Source organism: Rhipicephalus microplus, chromosome 1 (assembly GCF_043290135.1).
Source record: "Rhipicephalus microplus isolate Deutch F79 chromosome 1, USDA_Rmic, whole genome shotgun sequence".
NCBI classification, from domain to species: Eukaryota; Metazoa; Arthropoda; class Arachnida; order Ixodida; family Ixodidae; genus Rhipicephalus; species Rhipicephalus microplus.
This window is the reverse complement of record NC_134700.1, coordinates 17,595,852-17,612,751: the sequence shown is the minus strand read 5'-3', so window position 1 is coordinate 17,612,751 and position 16,900 is coordinate 17,595,852. Positions and strand designations below refer to the sequence as shown.

Below are 16,900 nucleotides of genomic sequence, written 5' to 3'. Positions count from 1 at the left end.
AACTAACTGCTTATCCTCATTTTCCGAAAAAATAAAACTTGGTATGTCTTAATAAGTGTATTGTAGCCACTCGTGCATTGTAGTCACTATCTTGCATATGTATGTAACCACTGTTTTGTATGTAGCCACTATTATGTTAACCCCACCCCTTATGTAATACCTCCCTGCGAGGTCTTTAAGGAAAATAAAGTGAAGTGAAGTGAAGAGTGAATCGTCGGGCGCAACACAGCTCGTAGGAGAGAAGGATGTCACGCGCGCCCAGTGGGAAATGGCGCTGCATTGTGACGTAGGCCTGCGCCGCGCACCAGCGTAGCGTGCCCGGACATGCCAGCGCTGGAAGAAGCCGACAGTTGACTGGCCCAGACCAAGAGGCGCCCTGGCAGTCATCTTGGCGGATGCCGGCGCTTATGCGCGCCCGGGCTACGCTGCTGGCGCGCGTGCGGAAGCTGGGAACGAGGCGCCAGGTAGGAGGGCACTCTCAATTCCCACAAGGTGTGTGTTGCACAGCCTGCATTTTTTGGCACGCATGCATTGGGTAATGAATACACACACGCAACGACACAAAATATTTTTTAAAGCTCGAACACATTCTATTCGCTGAATCCGAAAATGCTTGAGGCTCGTGTGGTTGGATTTATCATTTAGATGCCCGTTAAAGAACTCCACATGGTCAAAATTCCCAGAGCCTTCCACTATGGGGTCTTTCATAAACATATCAGTGAACTAACTCCCTCGAATAAAAATCCTTGACAATAACAGTTGATTCTTGAGCAAATACACTGAAGATTCACTGCTGCTGGCCTGTTTGGAAAGTATGGACAAGAGTCACGCAAAAGCGTCAGCGCTAATTACTTCTGAAAAGTTTCTCCAGATTCTTCTAGTTAGTTGCATAAAAATGTTAACGGATCAAAATAACATGCCGTCTCGCTTTGTTTACAAGCCCACATCAAAAGCATTTCTGGTTAGAAACAATGTCGCTTTTTCAGCTAAAAGCATCACAACAAATTTTTGCCAACGGTGCTTTTTTTTGTTCAGGCACAATGAAGATATATTGGTACTAATGAGGACATTTTCTGATTCTCTAAATTTATATTGTTCCCCTGCGTCTCTGGCGAGCCTTATTGCATATGAAAATGTTTCACATTTTTTCATCGGCACTGAAGATTGCATCTGGGATTGTGCGGGCACGGGGTTTTGTTTTTTTTTCTTTACTAAAACGACTTTCTAAAACTGCATCACTACATGCTCTTTCATGTCTCTAAATTTTGTGTTTTCATTTTGAACAATTATTATTTTCGTTGACATTCTTATTACTACTGCTATTACTCCTGCTATTGCGAGTGCTATTCACACCTACTTGTGAGAAATAGTGACCATCCCTCTTATGCTTTCACTTTCACCTTACTGAAGTACTTATTTCAATAAGCACGAAATGTGATAACTTGAACAAAAATGTGCAAAATTTATCATTTTCATGGGCACTGGCTGCCGGCATATGAATCCGAAGTAAACGTTTCCAAAACTATTTTTCTCAGAAAAAAAGAAAAGATTATGTTGTCTGTCATTTCCTTTGCCAGTTTGTGATGGATCTTGAGGCCGAGCCTTCTGAACCGGACGCACAATGGTACATGCGTGCAGAATGGAATGTTTATCAATTCACTCCTGTCTTGAAGTATCAGAAAGAGGTGTCATATATGCTTCCTACCATGTTTCCATTGCATTGCTACCATTAGAAAGTGCAACAGTAGAAATGAACCTGAGCATTATTTGAGTGCGTCAGCCTTTTTTCCCGATGGACAGCGGCGAGTTAGTTTGGAACAAGATTGCGGCAATAGGTAGAAGCACAACCTCCTTTCTGTACACAGTCCGCAAAGAAAGCGAGCGTGCGCCTCCAGACCGGCCGCAGGTAGATATAGTCGGGACAATAAAGATGAACAATTGCTTCACTTAGATGAACAAACTGTGGTCTGAGATCTCTAATGCTACAAGTTTCACTGTCATCATTTCATTATTAATGAATAAGAATCAAGGTCAAAATTTCAATGGTAAATTTCGTGCTTAAACATTTGCCAGGGTGCGACGACTGAACTAGAATTTGGAGCAATTTTCAAAGCAGCAAAATTTTACTTTTGGAGCACTAAAACCCAAATTTGAAGCAGGTTACAAGCGAAAAAACATTAAGCTTTTTTACCACGAAAGACTGAATTTCGAACAGCTTGAGAAAGAAGGCTTAGATTTAAAAATATATATTTATGTGCAAGCCATTACACATTCCCTAAATCATGCACAGTGAATATGAGCACTCCTATTTCAACAAAGTAGTATTTTCTTTAATCAACCCACTCAGCCAACAATCCTGAGGTCCACATTAGAAGTCACCAGGCCAACCCACTCAGCCAACAATCATGAAGTCCACATTAGAAGTCACCAGGCCAGTCAAATTGTTTGAGAATTCAAATGTGGATTTCCCAAGATGGTGACCATGAGATTCCTGAAACTGGAAAAAAACTGACTTTTTACAGCTGTAGAGATGTCATATTGTACTCCAAATAATTTTGCCAGTAACTTTTCCTACTCACAAATATGTGGCATATACATACATCAGTCATTGAACAAACTCTGCAGTGTCAAGAGACTACTATAAACCCCTTCTAAATATTATGACGCTTTTCCGCAGGCCACCCATGTACTATGGCGAAGGTGGCTTAAGCGGTGTTTCTGCACAGGTTAGAACAAGACCAAGAAATTTACTAACCACAACCCCCCCCCCCCCTCCCTTCACTTTTTTTTTCATGAAGGAGTTAGGTTTAGGGCACAACTTTTTGGCTAGCTTGCAAAGCGCGTTTGACCAGATAAAGCAATCTAATCAAACCATTGCGAGACCAACCCCCCAGTTGGCCTCACAATGGCACCGGCTATCTATCGCATGTGGTGTTGCTATGGCAACTGACGTCACGGCATGAACTAAAGCTGGTAGTGTACAAGCTCGATATGCTGAGTGTTTGTACACTTCCAGCTTTAGTTCCCAATGGTTCCTAACATGCCATGGCAGCACTTGCTGACTAGAAAATTCATATTTCCAACGAAGTGTTGCTGGCTACGGCAACACATCTTTTGTGTCTAGTTGCGTCGTCCCGCCGGTAAATATATCTGCTGCGGTCAGCAGACCGACAGGCACGCGGCGTTGTAACTTCATCTGGTCAATACGAGTTTCGCGAGTGTCTTGAACTAATGAGCAGCTGTCTTACACTGCGGTTTATGGTTAGGGTCTGCCCGCATAGACTGATGATGCAAACTACAAGTGGCTAAAATGGTCTCCATTTCTCGCTCACATTAGGGCAAACGAGAAAATTTTGAGGCTGGTCGGGCATTTTGGCGCAGCGTGGCACAATTGAGCAATTTTATCAAATTGACGCAATAAGCACCGCTGTTGCACCCCTGCATTTGAGCATCACGTAGCAAATTTCAAAATGTCTTTTTCGTATTTTCATGACATTGGCTCAATGAAATTTTCCAACCATCGTATGCTAGGTCTAGCACCCACTGAACACAATGTACTTCATTTTTAATGATTAGAATCTATGTGGTACCCCCCCCCCCCCAGTAGACGCCTTCATTATTTCGTACGCCACCGTGTTTGGCACGGCAATCTCAGTGGAATCTCCACCCAAATTTTCTCTTGCATGTTTTCACCGTTGCTGAGCATCATGTCGCCGCAAGAGAAGTGTTTGTTGGATAGTAAAATTTGAAGTACTAATATGCAAAAAATTGTTTTGCTCTTTAGTGTCTCTTTAGAGAATGGAAGCGTACTTCACTTTACGACAAAACTGCTGCAGGAATTAAACCTTCAGTTTTTTAACCTAAGGCTAACGCTTTACTCAAACTGGGGTGAGACGGCTGAAACTAAATTGGGAGCAGTTTCTGGAGCAGCGAAATTTCAATTTTGGAGCAGTTAGCAGCCTTTACTAAGTTGTCCTGGGAGCTTAAAAATACCCATGTTTAGCAACGTGGGGGCACCAGTGCATACTTTAATTTACTAATAATACACATTACACTGAAACAGATTTTGAAGGAAGTTTTTGAACAGATGATCGCTAGGTATGAACTGCACTACTTTTTACATACCACACACGTGACTTATCTAGCCCTCGTAACACGTAAAATAATATCTAAAAAAGGTTTTGTTGAAAGCTAGGTTCCGCGGAGACATTGAAAAAGAACACATCACACTCAAAAAGAAATTAAATAATTGTGTTTGCACAAGAATCTTATTGACGTAAGAGTGGTTGTTCGCTTAAAAAAAAAAAGCCTGACATGATAGCGTCAAGAGCTTCTAACAAACAAAAACATGCTGCACTGCCGTTCGCGGTCACCTCATGCAGGACCAACTCCAAGAGTGCAGCGCGAGATCCAAGAAATTTGCCGCATAGGCAATCTCGTAAAGCACGTGCATATGGCACTAAGTGATAAGCGAGTGATACTGATAACGCCTCTCCACATGAGAAACCACTGGTCTAGTGGCTAAGGTACTCGGCTGCTGACCCGCAGGGCGCGGGTTCGAATCCCGGCTGCGGCGGCTGCATTTCCGATAGAGGCGGAAATCTTGTAGGCCAGTGTGCTCAGATTTGGGTGCACGTTAAAAAACCCCAGGTGATCTAAATTTCCGGAGCCCTCCACTACGGCGTCTCTCATAATCATATAGTGGTTTTGGGACGTTAAACCCCACATATCAATCAACATGAGAAACCACGTGCTATTATTATAGCACAAGGTGGCCAGCGTTGATATTTTTTCAATATTTATAGGTCATCACCGTCGATGAAGAACTCCCAGTAATACATCGGCTTGCGTTTGCTGCCCGCGCCACTCCGTGACTCGCGTAAAGTGCTCGCGCACCACAGGTGAAAAAATCCCTGTCCACGCAAACAAAACGCTGAACGTAGAGAGGCAGGTTTTATTGCAAAAAAAAGAAGAAAAGAAAAAAAACAAGGTCACACTGCCGCCGACCGAAACACTGATTGAGATAAGCCAAAAGCTCGTGTAGCCCAGGGCCCGCACGCATGCAGCGACACCTCTTTAAGCACTTGTTGCGAGTTTCGATTAAAAAACGAAGCAGCGGCAAATCGCCAATAATGAAAACTGTGTCAAGTGATTGCCGATGTGTAAGGAGTCACGAATAAAGCACCAAGGTGCCCGTTAATATCGTTTACAATGGTTTCAACACTCGTTTTGTCAAAGCGGCTTCGCATGTAATTAAGTGTTTCTCTCTACCTGCAAACATTGACGTTCGGATTTCACTTGCGATGGCTTTTTTAAATATAAAATGCAATGAGAACTCTCGCCTGTCTAAATAAATTAGTAGCTAATGGGTGTAAACCGGAAATAGGTTGCACACAATCTGCCGCTCACGGAACCCATTTTGAGAACCTATGTGCACGTGCCAGAGCATCCGGGAGACGCGTTGGATGCAGGGAAAGGTAACTCCACGTTTACAGTTACTCGCTCACAGCAAACACGTACTCGTAGGTGACCACATGCAGCAGTGTCAACATGAAAGCCACAGTGCCTGGAGGAATACGCTATGCACGACAGAGAACTGGAGAGTCAACCCCGCTATGCTTGCCACCAAACTTGGTGGTTTTCGCTAGCCGACAATGGCGCTAGAACACACAGCCTAGCTACACTCTAAGCCAAAACGGAGCAACAGGGGTATAGGGGTTGCTCCTTTCAGGGAGCAATTGCATTGCCACTCCCATTACTCTCCTAAAAGGAGTAACTGCAGAGGGAGGAACCGTTGCTCTCCTTTCAGTTCCTCCTTCGGGGGATGAACAGTTACTCCCTCCAGTTCCTCCCTGCAGACCAACAGTTACTCCCACCAGTTGCTCCCTGCCGACCAACCCTTACTCCCACCAGTTGCTCTTCTAAGAGCAACAGTTACTCTTTACCGTTCCTCCCACGTGTTTGCAGTTACTCTCTGAAAACCAACTGCACATGCTTCCAGTTACTCCTTGGGGAAATGAGTATTTATCTCGAGTATGCTTGTCACACGCTTAACACATGGCGAGAGCTCCTTGGAAGAGCACTGCTTGGGTGCTTCTAACACAAAAAGTGGACAATATTGAAAGGAAAATAAATGCTTTATTGTTCTTTTTATGAGGCGACGTGTGACCACACGTAAAAGTAGACTTCGCCACACCACAGCCAGCACTAAACAAACACCATAATACATCAAAGGTTTTTTGCGTCACCCGTGGAAAAACAATCTTGAATTTCTAGCATAGGGCAGTCTGTGTCATCATTGGTGAGAGAAGGGCAACTTCTCCAATTCTGAAGAACTCAAGTTTCGCAGCTGGTGTTTCCATCAGGCTAGCGCAGCAGAACGTCACCGCAGGCATATGTGAAGCATCTCATTGCTGCAAGAAAAAAAATAGAAGTGTGAGGTTAAACATGCCAGAATCAATTCAAAACAATGAGTCACACACACTGAAGCAGCGCTTACATTCTAGGATGTCTACTGCAAAACGAAATGTGAAAAAAAGGAAGGTTCGGCCAAACGTTACTTGGCAAGCCATATAAATGCTGATGTGGTAGACGCTCTTCACATGATGTCTCGGACAGCAATATTCTGGAAAAAATGTGCAGCACCTCAACAAGGCATATTTGTAGCAGTTAAAGATACCCTTAGGTTCAGTTAACTTGTTTCCTATACACAGCTGAGTTACATTTCTATGAGACCAGTCACCAATGGGCATTCTAAATGAGGTCATGTGTGTGGCAAATAACACGTACTGTCCGCTCATGTTAAAATACTTATTTAGCTCGTGCACATAGTTGCTCTCGATTCTACTGTTCTATCATACGCTGCTGCGTCTTGAATTGTGCAATACCTGTAGGCACAAGCCAAGCATGCAAAGCCTGCTTGAAAGCAACCATTTGCAGAGGCTACATGATAGTCTTCAGTATATTTCTTTGTACCTGACGCAAACGGCTGGACAAAACTATAGACAAATAAATGTAGACCGTGCTACCTTCAAAAAATGCTTTAAATTTAGAAAACTAGGGTGCATTTGTTCACTCGGTTGACGAGTCACAGCCACGAGATATGTAAACGAAGCAATATATCTTAAGGCATGCACAGATATTCTGATTCTTTGTTTGACATTGTCACAGATAGCTTGCCAATACATATATATTTGAGCGCAACAAGATGTGAAGCTTTTATTAGTTCAACGTCTTGTTGGTTCACAGCCAAACAGGTTACTGCTTGTTAGACAAATTAGAATAAGCACACCATGGTTTCCAAAAAAAAAAGCATTATTAGAAGTTAGCTCCCGGTGTGAATGTCTGCCTATTTATTTTGTACTGCCTTCTACATGTGCCACAAAGACATTTGTTGAGGATGTGCTACCAGTCAAGACAAGATCGCATACTTGGTCAATGTGATGGAAATACAAACATTAGAAACACTGCCACCTTTAGTAAGAGCATAACACTTCAGTATCTTGGACTAGCAAAAAGGTGCACAAGAAAGTTAAGCCCACTCTTGCAGAACTTTGAACGCGAATATTTCAGAGTGGGGGAGGTCAACATGCTGTGGCACTTTTAAGCTCACGAAACATCTGCAGAAAACAGGGTAAAGGCAAGTCAAGAAACGCTGTTATGAAGGCCTGCGCATGGACAGCTTTGTGAATCTAGGCCCAAGTGTTATGCTTTGTGCAAGCCAAAATCTATGTAAATAGGGAAAGCATACTTTTAGGAGTACCAGCGTAAACAAATCTTGGCAGTTGGCTTTTTAGTACAAACAGCAATCCCTGCAATGAAAACATAAACATTTTATCTTAAGGTAACAGTGTGAGCACACACACGGGCCAGCGGAGCCATGTCGAATTGTCAGTGCCAGTGTAACCATGTGGCATAATGAACTATTCTCTGGCCAACACATGCACAGTTTGCCCCTAAAAAGCGATGCTTTCATATACGTAGTACAAAAAGTCTGCACTTACCAAAATTCACTTGCTTTCTGTATTTTAGCATCGTTGGGAGCATCCTTATCTGCAGTATAACCAAATTTGTGTCATATCCCTGAAAAAAAAGTAAAAGACATGCATCAAATATTGTTTCATTTGGTAGCAGTGAAGTCAGGTTAAGAACAGCCAAGTGGGAATCAGCCGAATTATGTGCATGCGCCAAATCCCAAACGGCGTTATTGAGGTTGTCGAAATTTTTGTCGATTGGTATTAACGTCGATATGTGACTTCAACGGCATGCCAAGTTTTCACAGCGCATAAAGATTTCATGATGCAGAATAATGACAGCGCTAACGAGAACATACAGCATTTATGATTGTCCTTTACAATATTCAGTTTTGCTAAGGTTTTACATCACTAAAGAAATCTGAAAGATTTGGGTCATTCCTCCTCCAATTGTTCTGTCAATATGTAAACTGCTCGCTTGATGGTGCGCTTATAAAATAGTACGTTCAGCGCAGAGGTGAAGCATGTGACGCAGTGATGTGGGCATATTTTTTTTTTTAGGCATGCGGGGAGGGGGGGGGGTCCGCTTATCTGAATAGGCCGGGCAAGCGAATATGGTCGTCAATTTGGGCTCCCTACGCCCGGCCTAAAAAAATTCTGTGCGCAACCGCCTGGCTATGCCAGTGAAGTGATGCGACAATGATTTGTTCACTTACTGATTTACATACACTTTACATCTCTAAAAAATGCGGCCCAAGGCCCCAACACTCAGCCGTTAACATTACATAAAGCCAATGGTAGAAAAGTGCCAGTATGAATGCAGCTACAACCCCGCCCCAATGTTTCTTCAAGCGAGGTAGTGTTGCGGAAATGAACTTTTAACTGCAAAAGTACACTGGCACTGCAGTGGTGACAGGGGAAGCAAGAGGGTATGCAGGCGGTAATAGAGGTAATTTAGTCCGATACGGCTAGCAATGGATACGGTGAATAAGAGCAAATCATTTCTTTTTCAATAGCGCAACCACTCAACAATGTATTGTAAGAGCATTAAATGTTGCTGGAAATGCCACTCACCTGCACGCTGATGCATGCACAGTCCTTTGTCCGACGAGCGAACAGGCTTGCAGATAGCTGAAGACGTGTTTACGATGTGTTTGTTCCACCCAGCAGCAAAATCCACAACTACTTCGCGCTCCATAAAGATAAATATACACTAACCTTCATCACGAATAAGTAGAAACGCAAATCTGCGACACACACACACGATCAAAACATAGCTCACAAGCCCGCACGTCCATGTGCTCGCCAACCACAGACCATATGAAAATGAGTAAGTAGTGCGAACGCGAACCTAGTTGCGCCGAAAAAAAAAAAACGTCGAGCAGTGGCAGCACAGGCGTCAGCGCAATAATTTCAGTGTGTTCTCCTAATACAATTATAAAAATAACTGAGGTACACTAAAACTCATAAATAAATATAAAAAGTTGAGTGTAATTTTAATTTAGTGCTAGTCAACATAAACACTGAATAAAAATTACTTTGTAACTTACATCGTTTGCTACACTAGCGCCACAATTGTCGTGCGGGCGCAGATGGCGCAGATTTGTCATTCTGCCCTGAAAGTACACGGTGAAGCGTGCTACTAAGTGTATAGCTGATGAGAAGCGCGTCTGGGTCCGCTTTTTTTTTTCTTCTCCGATATATCTGGGCGGGGAGGGGGGGTTCCTTACGCACGTGTTTCGGTGCTTGATCGACTTTGACGCCCTTACTTCGCGGACGAACGGCGTGTCTAGGCTTTTTTTATCGTTGTTTTGCACGTGTTTCGGCATTCGGTCCGCTTTGACGTGCCAACTCTCCATTCTGCTGCTGCGTGTGTTAGGTATTTGCCGTACTGTATTCTCAGGCCTTCTGTGTTCAGCCAGCGCTGCTATCTTATTATCTACGGATGCTAAAATAAATCACTGTTTTGGCTTGGTGAAGTTTGGCACACAGAACAAACAATAATCTGGCCCATAAATATCAATGTGGGCGGCATGCATATTTGTGTGCGGTGTCCTGCCGGGGAGTAACCGTTGCGTGACGAAAGCATTTACAGCGGTTCCTCCTTCCGTTGCTCTCTTACAAACTTAAGATGAATACAGTTGCTCCCCCATTCTCGAACAAGTCGGCCATCTTGTTCCGCTTGGTCTTTTCGGAGAGTAACAGTCGGTCTGAAGGAGTAAAAACAGCCGTTGCTCCCATTTTGGCCATTTTTGGCTTAGAGTGTAGTAGAAGCAGCTACCTCAATGAACGGCAGCACATTTTTGTGAGTCACGCATATTTGCTAAAGTTTAAAGATTAAGGCGGCACCATGGGAGCCTTTGTCACAAGAAATGTGAAAAGTGAAAAAAAAACACAATTGGGTGCATCTTATTAGTGAAACTCGCCATTTTTTTCCCCACTGAAGCTGAGGTCGGCATCAAAATTCTAGCTTTCGAGGCTGTTTCGGAGCAGTTCGGTGCAATTTTCTTGATTACTATGCTTTTAGAGCAGCTTGGCACAAAAAAACAGAAATGTATCAAAAATGTGCAATGTGAGCAGCTGTCTCACTCCTTACCAATGCATGTGTGTTGGCAGTACAGCCCCAGGTTGCAACAGCCTCATTTGCCTTACACATTAGCCTATTCCAAAGTGATCGAAGATGGATTGAATGCATCTTTGGTACAGGAGGCTGTGTGCAAGTCATGTGTGCACAAGGTAATGAGCAGTGTTTATGCTCAGATCCAGAGGTTTCCAACAGCAGGGTTTCCAGATTATGCAGTCACTAGATCCTGCGAAAAGATGGTGAGTTGGATCAAACATTTCAGCAAATGCGAAGTCTGCGAGAAAAATAATGATAGCCACTTTAGCCTGCTGCCCTACGTTCAAGTTCTTTATTGATACAAGCTCTTATTAGTACATGAAAATACACAACACTTGTTAGACTTGTTCACAAGATGGCACACAATTAAGAGCGTCGCATCCAGATATGATGTGGCATTGGTATGTACGGCTCTTAAGAAGCTGGGCAGCACTTGCACACTTGTTAAGCTCGGGGCCAAAGGCAAAACCAAAAATAAAGGTGAATGTGGTCAGAAACACCGAAGCTCCTCCATTCCTTGTGTTACAGGAGTAGTGTACAAGATTCCTCAGTCATGCGCCAACAGTTATATTGGTCGGACTGGTGCATGTTAGATTATGGGGGCACCAGAAGAAATGCGAAAAGAATGTCCGAATATCAAACTTGTTTGCTCATTGAACACAACATCACTGAAAGCTACTGTTTAACAAGATCAGGGGTGCAACACCTGAAATACAACTTGGAGCAATTTTAGGAACAGAAAAATATTACTTTTGAAGCACTAAACTGTAAATTTTGAGCAGGTTACAGGGAAAACGATGTGCAATTTTCATCACTAGATACCAAATTTTGAGCAGTATAAATAAGAAAGCTTACATTTAGAAACAAAATATGTATAAACCATTCGACATCACCTAAATTGTGCAGTGTAAAGATGAGCACTGCTGTTTCAACAAAAGTGGTATTTTGAACCACCCCACTGAGCCAACAATGATAAAGTCCATATTAGCATTTGCTGTGCCTGTAAAATCATTTGACAGACTCTGTGAATTTAAATATGGATCTGCCAAGCTTGCGACCATGAAATTTGGGAGATTCCTGAAACCGAAGAGCAGAGGTGGTGAAAGAAAAAAAAAACTGATGCACAATTTAGTTTTTTTTAGGGAAGCAAAAAATGTCATACACTGCTCCAAATTATTTCCAGAAGCACTTTTAGACATCAGTGATTACACTGATACTCATCATTAGGCAGCGTACAAATGCATAAGTAAGTAAACATTATGTGCAGTGTCGCGTGAGAGCCCCTTCCAAATCTCAATACGCTTTTCCATAAAGCACCGGTGTAAAATGGAAAAGGTGGCCTATTCAGAATTCCCTGCACGGGTTAGAATTCCAAGCCAAGAAATTTTCGAATCACTACACCTCCCCTCCCCAACTTCTCACCTTGTTTTTTTTCCCCTACCGTGGGGTTAGGCATCGCTTCGGCTCTCCCTCGAAGGCGCGTTCGACCAGGTAAAGTAACAACGGCGTGCACCCGTTGACCTAGCGACAGTACCGCAGATGTCCATTGCCAGGACCGTGGCCGGGACGACACAACTTCAAGACAAAAAAAAAAAGGGGGGGGGGGCTCAGAGCTTTCAGTAAAATAGGGAGTGTCCAGTTTTTTTTTCTTCTTAGCTTTATTCACGAACCGTGCGATATTTCACAGCAGCTCTTAGAAGATGAATCAGTTTTCGAAGCTTACCAAGTTTTCGCCTGTTGATCAAAACAGCATTGAGAGGAAGTGACAGTGGCTATGGGCCCATCCTACAGACGTAATCTATAAGCAAAGAACCCTGTGATCTGAGGCCACAGATGGCAGAGGCCTTGCCAGAAATTTTGGAGGGGCGTCACCTCGATTAGAATGGGTCCCAGCTAGGCAAGTAGATGTGGTAGACCGTTATTTTCTGCTCCCCTATATACCATAGGAAAATATTGGGAGGGCAGAGGCACTGGCCTGGTGTGCCACCCCCTGGCTACGCTACTGGTGGACGGAAACCAGTGTGGTCGAGTACACACATACAGAAGGAGAGCCGGGGAGGAGGGTGAGAGGGCACAGGCTACTGTTAGGTTACCTTGGCGAGAAAAGTAGCTCTTAACTGGAACGGCACATGTATGATGTAAGAAAGAAAGTTACGTCCAACGTGCTGGCCGTACACATAGAAGCAACTGGCAACAAAGTAGATTATAATAAGGTGAAATTACCAAAATAAAGGGAAAAGAATTGGACTTCCGGGCTATATCTAGACTCTCTCACAATTCGGACAACAACGGGGCACATTCTTGAGTGTAATGGAAATGACAGCAACTTCCCCCAGATATACACACCTACATCCTATTTTGAAATATTGTCACGATGAGTCACAAGTACTGGGGGATTTATTAAACCACCAGGTAGCTAGCACTAGGACGATGCGTCAGTCGTGGCTGGCTCTCGAGCAAAGAAGAAGAACGCGATCATCTTTTTTCCTCTAGATTTAGAGCCGCTCTTGCTGTCAACCCCCTACGTGCTGGCGGCATTATCCCCCCTTCCGAAAAGAAAAAAAACAAGTACCAAAAAGAGGAAAGGAAAGTACATAGCAGCACCGCGATGCTACTACATAGGCACGTGAAAAAAAAATGGAAATTCGGATGAAGTGAAAGTAAAAATTGAAGAGCGTGCCAACATAGGAAACGTCAGTGAACGAGAAAGTAAGTTCACAAAATAAGCAAAAAACACAAAGAACGCTGTACGGTAAAGGAAAAGTTACGAACAACGCGCAATAAATGGCTTCATGCGCAACACATGAACGACGTCCGGCCTCAGCCGTGTCCTGCTCCGTGTATGGGGTGTTGAGTCCGGAACCACTTCGTAGTTCACGTCACTGACGCGGCGTAACACTTTATATGGGCCAAAGTACCGGCTCAGCAACTTTTCACTAAGGCCACGGCGGCGGATGGGCGTCCACACCCAAACTTGATCTCCGGGGCTGTAAAACACTTCTCTGTGGCGGGTATTATAGCGTCGTGCGTCTGCCTGCTGTTGCTGCCCGATGTGCAGTCGCGCCAGCTGCCGGGCTTCCTCGGCACGCTCTGCGAATTCTTCGGCGTCTGTTGCCAACTCGTCTTCGTCCTGACACGGTAGCATTGAGTCTAGTATGGTCTGCACTTCGCGGCCGTAGAGAAGCCGAAATGGCGTGAATCGCGTGGTCTCTTGCACGGTGGTATTATAGGCGAAGGTCACGTAAGGCAAGATCCGGTCCCATGTTTTGTGCTGTACGTTGATGTACATTGAAATCATGTCTGCGAGGGTCTTATTCAGTCGTTCAGTAAGTCCATTGGTTTGCGGGTGGTACGCAGTTGTCCTTCGATGTCTGGTGTTGCTCAGTTTGAAAACTTCGTCCGTAAGCTGCGCCGTGAATGCCGTCCCTCTGTCCGTTATTACACTGGAAGGAGCACCGTGTCGTAACACGATGTGGCGCATGAAAAATTGTGCTACCTCAAAAGCCGTGGCTCGTGGGATCGCCTGGGTTTCAGCGTAGCGTGTCAAATAGTCGGTCGCGACGATCACCCATTTGTTGCTGCCCGCAGACATAGGAAATGGCCCGAGAATGTCCATGCCGACTTGGTCGAACGGCGTGCAGGGTGCTTCAATGGGCTGAAGCAAACCAGCTGGCTTAACAGATGGTTGCTTTCGGCGCTGACATTCCCGACAGCTCTTTACGTACTTCTTTACGCTTGCTGAAAGTCCTGGCCAATAGTACCTCTAGCTCACTCTGGCAAGTGTCCTTGAGTAGCCCAGATGACCGGATGTGGGTTCGTCATGGCAAGCGAAGAGGACGTCGTCTCGCATGTCTCGAGGAACCACCAGGAGGTAAGCACGATTGTTCGAACGAGCGTTCTTCTTGTACAGCACACCGTCTCGTAGGCAGAACAACGTCAACGAGCGGGATAAATGACGTGGTATGATTGCGCCCTGGCCCTCTAAATGATCAATGATTGGACGAATCTCTGCATCATCTCGCTGTCGTTTGCTCAAGTCTGATGCACTAACGGTGCCCAGAAAGCCTTCGTCTTCCTCTGCATCCTGACTGACGACATGAAGCGGTGCGCGTGACAGTGTGTCAGCGTCTTCATGCTTACGGCCGGACTTATGGACGATGGTGACATCAAATTCCTGCAGCCGCAAACTCCACCGTGCTAGCCGACCTGAAGGGTCACGCAGGCTTGCCAACCAACAGAGCGCGTGATGGTCCGTCACTATCTTGAAGGGACGACCATAAAGGTACGGGCGGAACTTGGTGATTGCCCACACGACTGCAAGGCACTCTTTCTCCGTAGTGGAATAATTCGCCTCGGCACGGGATAGAGAGCGGCTGGCGTAGGCTATCACTCTTTCGATGTTCTCTTGACGCTGAACGAGCACTGGACCGAGCCCAATGTTACTAGCGTCGGTATGAACCTCCGTGTCAGCATCATCGTCGAAATGAGCGAGAACGGGCGCTGATTGCATGCGCTGTCGCAGCTCATCAAAAGCTGCTTGTTGCTCGTTTTCCCAGACAAACGGCATGTCGTCCCTTGTGAGACGAGTCAGAGGTTCTGCTATCTGTGAAAAGCCATGAATGAATCGGCGATAGTAGGCGCACAAACCAAGGAAGCGCCGGACGGCTTTCTTATCGACAGGAGCTGGTAATTCGGCAACAGCGGCAAGCTTGTCCGGATCGGGACGGATTCCTTCGGCGCTAACTACATGTCCAAGAAATTTTAGTTCTTTATAGCCGAAGTGGCACTTCTGTGGCTTTAGTGTGAGGTCCGCCGATCGGATAGCCTCCAGCACGCTGCGCAGGCGGTGAAGGTGCTGCTCAAACGTGGTAGAGAAGACCACCACATCATCAAGGTAGACAAGACAAGTCTGCCACTTGAGCCCTGTGAGGACAGTGTCCATCATTCGCTGGAAAGTTGTCGGTGCTGAACACAAGCCAAAAGGAAGCACTCGAAATTGGTATAGGCCGTCTGGAGTCACAAAGGCTGTTTTCTCACGGTCTCGCTGATCTACTTCGATTTGCCAATACCCGCTTTTGAGAGCGAGAGAAGTGAAATAATGGGCACGACGAAGTCTATCCAGCGAATCGTCGATACGTGGCAGCGGATACACATCCTTTTTCGTCACGTTGTTAAGCTTTCGGTAGTCGACGCAGAAGCGTAGCGACCCGTCCTTCTTTTTGACAAGTACGACTGGAGATGACCACGGGCTGTTAGATGGTTCAATAACGCCATCGTCAAGCATCTCGGTGACTTGCGTACGTATTGCTTCACGTTCTTTGGCCGACACGCGGTAGGGGTTCTGGTGTATCGGACGTGCGTCCTCGTACGTGATGATCCTGTGTTGAGTGATGGACGTCTGGCGGATCTTTGAGCAAGTTGCGAAGCAAGACCTGAACTCGAACAAGAGCGCTTGTAGTGCAGTCTGGTTAACGGTGGACAGATGAGGATTGATGTCAATATTACTCATTGACGTGTCGGCGGTATCCACTATTTCCGACGTGAAACAGTTGGTGACGTTTGCTACTTCGTGGGCAAACGCTATCGAAGTGCCACGGAAAAGATGTCGATGCTCGTTGCTAAAGTTGGTTACGAGGAATTCAGATCGACCATCACGAAGGTGTATTACACTTCTAGCTACACAAATGCCTTGCTGCAGGAGGTGTTCTAAATTTGTCTCAGCCACCACATCGCCATCGCCCAAACCACAGCATGTTACGTCGACTAGAACACTTGTTCGTGGAGGAAGCGTCACACTCTGTTCAGAAATACGGAGTACGTCGACACGCCTTCCACCATCCTGCACGTTGATTGCTCGCTGGGCTGAGAACGTGACGCGGCGCTCTTGCAGATCATTGATAGCTCCATTTTCTTGTAGAAAGTCAACTCCCAGAATGACGTCACAGGAACATTCGCGTAGAACAAGGCAGCTTGCTACGAATGTGTACCCTTGAATCTGTACTCTAGTTGTGCAGGCACTCAGTGGAGTAACGACGTGGCCACCAGCTGTCCGAATCTGCGAGTTATGCCACGGCGTGATGACTTTCTTCAGCTGCGTTGTCAGTTTCCCGCTCAGTAAGGAATAGTCTGCGCCGGTGTCCACTAACGCATTAACTGCACAACCATCAATTGTCACTGCTATGTCGAGTGAAAGTCGGCCATCCTTTGTAGCAGTATGTGATGTCGGACCGGTTTCTGTACAGTTCTGCGTAAATAGAAGGTCTTCAGCGCTTCGACGTTCAGCGACCCCGCCCCCAGAGGTCGCTTT

The 16,900-nt window shown here is 45.3% G+C and overlaps 1 long non-coding RNA gene across 1 annotated transcript; it reads right to left on the bottom strand.

The window, feature by feature from the left end:
- Positions 1-3,619: 3,619 nt before the first annotated feature.
- LOC142802694 (uncharacterized) lies at positions 3,620-9,536 on the bottom strand. The gene is made up of 3 exons (XR_012893949.1): positions 9,048-9,536; positions 8,004-8,082; positions 3,620-7,811 (listed from the first exon to the last, which is right to left on the bottom strand). It is a non-coding gene; the product is annotated as an uncharacterized LOC142802694 (long non-coding RNA).
- Between the last annotated feature and the right edge of the window lie 7,364 nt (positions 9,537-16,900).